Source organism: Denticeps clupeoides, chromosome 1, assembly GCF_900700375.1.
Source record: "Denticeps clupeoides chromosome 1, fDenClu1.1, whole genome shotgun sequence".
In the NCBI taxonomy this organism is placed as follows: domain Eukaryota; kingdom Metazoa; phylum Chordata; class Actinopteri; order Clupeiformes; family Denticipitidae; genus Denticeps; species Denticeps clupeoides.
In genome coordinates, this window is record NC_041707.1 from 18,501,853 (window position 1) to 18,506,929 (window position 5,077).

The 5,077-nt window shown below is 43.5% G+C and overlaps 1 non-coding gene across 1 annotated transcript; it reads left to right on the forward strand.

The window, feature by feature from the left end:
- The first annotated feature begins 2,035 nt into the window (after window positions 1-2,035).
- On the forward strand, window positions 2,036-2,117 carry trnag-gcc (transfer RNA glycine (anticodon GCC)). Its single transcript has one exon. It is a non-coding gene; the product is annotated as a tRNA-Gly (tRNA).
- The last annotated feature ends 2,960 nt before the right edge of the window (window positions 2,118-5,077 follow it).

The following is a 5,077-nucleotide window of genomic DNA, read 5'->3' on the forward strand; positions in this document are numbered from 1 at the left end:
AATATATATATATATATATACACACACAACTTTTAAAGCTGGTCCCTCTCTGGGGACCCAACACGACAATTCCACTGCCAAACAAACCAACTTGGCTGCTTCTCTTCTGGTGGCAGACGATGGGGGAGGCAAAGTGTGCTGTTTAGTCAAATAGCGTCTTCACAAACATGCATTTTCCCTCACAAACTAAGAAAAAAAAAAACAAGAAGAAGAAGAAAGGATAAAGAATAAAGAGTGTGTGTGTTTTCTGCTGTCTAGAGGAGTGGAAAGGTTTTCAGCATGTCTCGCTTGCTTTGCCTCTCCGGCAGACGCGCTCGCTCCCCAGGGGGAACTGTAACGCGGCTGCGTCGCCGTGGTGATGTCTTAAAATACCGTTGTCAGCCGAGCCATCACAAGCCGTACACAAATAGTCCCAGTGAGGCGCTTTTAAAGGCCCATTACACGTTAGCATTAACGCTAATGCTAATGTCGTCTCAAACCCCGCGGAAGTCTCGGCTAAGTGCAAGTGACACCAAAGGATGGTATAGCGAAGCGAGTCACAGCGGAGAGTTATTTCCGCACTTTTTTTGTGGTCCGTGTTTGTTATTTTCTGCCTGTGTACTAGTAATGTTTGTTGGTTTTTTTTATTTTTTCTGCCTCTCTAGACGGCGAGATATCAGAGGTGCCTCGGATGTGCCTGTGAAGTTGGTAGGATCGCTGTCTGCACAGGAACAGCTCTGAAAAACCCTGATTCCTCTCCTGTTGTGTTTTAATGACATTTAATGGCACTGGCTGATCCCCACGAGACTCAAACACACAGAGGCATTGTTATTTGCACAAGTCTGCAAGTATGTATGTTCGAGTGTGTTTTGGTTCCCATCTTAAGTTACCACTGTTCTGTCAACCCACATGCGAAAGCTCCTCTGTCCCAGACATCTGTTTTAGTGAAGTGAAATGATTGTCACATGTGATACACAGCAGCACAGCACACGGTGCACACAGTGAAATTTGTCCTCTGCATTTAACCCATCACCCTGAGTGAGCAGTGGGCAGTCACGACAGGCGCCCGTGGAGCAGTGTGTGGGGACGGTGCTTTTGCTCAGTGGCACCTCAGTGGCACCTTGGCGGATCGGGATTCGAACCAGTAACCTTCTGATTACGGGGCCGCTTCCTTAACTGCTAGGCCACCACTGCCCAGTTTTAACCACTGATTACAAACTGAATCACTTAATTTTTTGAATTAACTTCCTTTTGATAGAAATATGGAGGAGAATATTATTTTGAAAAGTAGTATATTTTAATATGACACTACATGCTGAATGTTTGGGCTTTTCCATTTTAAAAAGGTCATTGCCTGAAAATATTAGGAATGTTTGAGCAGACTGTCTGCTTATTATATTATTTGTCACAAATTACATTATTTTGTTACAAAATGAAGACCATGTTTAAACCATGCTACATAGTCATGCAGGTTCCTGAAGGTTCTCCGATGATACATGCCCTGAGACCCTATTCTTGATCTTCTCTGAGGGTCTTCCCTTTGCTTTCTGATGTTTTTTTGGGATATGCTTTTTAAAAATCCCATACTTACTAAGTAAAAACAAGAAACAGGGGGTAGGAGATTTAAAAGAAGACTGTAAGCAGATGCTGTCGTTCTGACTGCCGGAGGCACGGAACCACAGAGGCCAGGAAACTGTGTGAATGTGTTGGCAGCTTAGGGAGCCCGGCGATCACTACTCCAAATGGCTGCTGTGGGGATTGAGGCTCCTGGAAGTAGAAACACTAACAGATTCAAAAGAGGCGGGAACCCAAAGGTATTTACTGCAGAAGATGGGCCCAGCCAGACACCGCAATTGCACTCCATTATCTCAGATTGATTTAATTAGCTGCCGCAGTCTGCTGCATGCTCTCGCTGGGGAGGGCTGAGGGTGGGGGACATGAGAGAGAGGGCTTTTAAGGTTGCATAAACATTCAATCTCACACACACACACACACACACACACACACACACGTGTCCATGTGTGAATGGACATTTTCATTTCATTTTATTAAACGTGACGAGGTGGCCGAGTGGTTAAGGCGATGGACTGCCAATCCATTGTGCTCTGCAGGCATGGGTTCGAATCCCATCCTCGTCGTGTGTCTATTGAATGCAGATAGTAGACCGTGCAGTTCATTTTGGGGCAGTGTTGGCCTAGCGGTTAAGGAAGCGGCCCCGTAATCAGAAGGTTGCCGGTTCAAATCCCGGTCCGCCAAGGTGCCACTGAGGTGCCACTGAGCAAAGCACCGTCCTCACACACTGCTCCCCGGGCGCCTGTCATGGTTGCCCACTGTTCACTCAGGGTGATGGGTTAAATGCAGAGGACGAATTTCACTGTGTGCACCGTGTGCTGTGCTGCTGTGTATCACATGTGACAATCACTTCACTTCATTTGTGTAGCTTTGTAACTGTAGCCTCCTGCCTAACTACACACATTTATATTTGATAAAGTACATGGAAAAGAGAAGACTGTGTAAACAGAGATCTAAGTCAAGATGGTGACACGCACGGACTAGCTCTCAAAGCAGAAGCCGATTTTCCCATTTTCCCCTTGTTGTGTTATTATGTTTGTCCAAGGCACTTTAAATGTCCCCTTTGTCTTTTTGTGTGGCAGGTCAGTTGATTTCCTAGTGTTTGTGATTTAGTCATGTTTAGTTGGACTTTTTTATTTGCTTGGGTCTTTGTAATGTGTTTTGTTTGAGCAATGAAACCCTGTTTCTGAACTAAAAATGTGGTGTCCTCTGCTTAACTGTTTAATCCCTCACATTTATCTAATAGGTCAGTTAGCTAGTTAGACGGTGTACTGTGTACAGTCCAAAAGAAATCCTAAACGTTGGATTTGAAGGCTTTATTCCACCATCACCTCATACGGGCTGATTTACTCAGAACATCGTTGTTGGCCTGGATTGCGTCCCAAAAAGAGATATCGGCGCAGACGGGACAAGAAGCAGAAGCGGGTTCAGAGACAGCATTCAGGCTAGACTTAAACTACCACTGCCCAGCCTGTTTGTGGCAAACACAATCTAAAATCTGCAAGCTCGACAAACTGAGACTATGGATTTCGGCGTAAAGGTGGAACAGTTGTGCTCTATTTTTCTCGGACACCTGGCTTTACACTAACATCCCCAAATCGGACGGTTTATCACACGGATCGGACTGTGGATTCAGGAAAGGACTATGAAGGAGGCATGTGCATCTCTTGGTGCACCGCCGGTATCATTACAGAACAGCACTGCTCGCTGGATTTGAAGTTTATCACGTTAAAAGGCAGACCCTTAGATCTACCGAGGGAATCTACCGCAGTGTTCCTTACTGCTGTTTACGTCCCCGCAAAGTTAATGCTAAGCTAGCACTAGCCAAACTGCACACTCATAAATGATCATCACAGGCCACAAAGAAAAAGTTTCTCCGTGTAGCAAACGCAGACATTGAAAAAGTATGGCTGCGTTTTGTTAATATTTATAAAACTCAAGAATTGCACAGCGGTGTACACTTGTTTTTGCACGTGGGTGGTATCTTGGCAGTAACCTGAAGCGGTTATGTAGATGACAATGACAAATCTATCACTGCTTTTAGAATCGCTCCCTGTGGGAGAGAAAGCCGAGGACTCCCACGTAGTACTCTGTGGACCTCTGACAATGAATAAAGCGATGAGCACTGCTCACTAACTGCTTGCTTTCTGGCCGAGTCCCTACTGGGTCAGTGAGATGATCGAGTGAGTAAAAATGTGTTTGTTTTGCGCAGTGATGCCATGCCCATTGATTTGCCGACTGGGAAGCCTTTTTGAGAATAAGAGAGCACGAAGTCTGTTAAAACTTGATGGAGTTCCATTTTTTTGACCGTGACTCATTTCCTTACTTGCCTGTAGATCATCTGTCTGGGTTGTATTTCCCAAAGAGAGTATGTAGCAGTTTCATCTTAAATAAATGCAATGATTTTCTTGGTGTAGTGACTAGAGGAACAGGTGTGCAAAATAGTTGAGCGATATACGCTGGGTGAACACAAATGTTTACTTAACTGGTAGCCTAAAACATGAATGTATTACAGTACACAAGCAACTGCTGTGTAGTTAATGTGATTAGGACTTTGATCATTGGTTTTATTATGTTTAGTCAGCATTCATGTCCTGCTACAAGTGCAACTATTCTTGAAATATTGGCCTATTGTCTTCAAATATTATAATGTTTACAAAATCCTTCTGGAAAAACGTCTGGTTCTCTCCGTCCCTTACTCATTCACTTTACATAATGCAGAAGATGTGGCCAAAAATGTTAATCTAGAATGTATTGATAAATCTCAGTCATGCACTGTGTGCTCTTGAACAGTCTGCATGCAGAAAGCAGCATGTCAGACTGCATGTGACATGTAAGAACGTGGCCGACACCCAAATGCAGCACTTCCAAGAAATAAACCAAAATCCAGTTTCTGCCACCCATTTAAAATCAGTTCCCTCCCACCTTCACTTCTATTTTCTATCCTTTCCCCTTTTACCTTTTTTCTTTTTGCTTTCACCCTGCTTGCTCTGCCTAAAAATGTGAGGGAAAGATTTTAATGAAAAGAAGACGTATTTAAAAGCTGGAGTAGTCAAGTGTACATAAGATATTTGAAAGCTGAGAAAGCCTGCTATTAATTTTAATGCCTGTTAAATATCTTAAAGATGTTATTTTTCTTATCAAAAGGAATAGTCCATACAAGGGAGATCTTTGGGGAGGATTTTTATGATATTTAATATTAAAAGCATTTATTATTTTATTTTTTTTGCTGGAGATTGTCACAGCCTGTCTTTGACGTTGCCTTTCAGAGAAGTTCAAAAGAGCCCAAGCGAGCAGGGAGGGGGAATGAAGCAAGTGGCTTAAATCAGTAATAAATTTCAAAAAGGAAGGATTAGCACTGCTCTACCTACCCACATTTTATTCAGCTGAGTGTACTGTGATCCCTGTCCCATGACTATCCCACAGTCAGGGAAAAGACAAGAGCTGTGTCACTCATGTCACCCTTTCTAAAACTGCACCACATATATTGCATTCCTTCAGATGAGCCCTCGTGTCTATTCTTAGT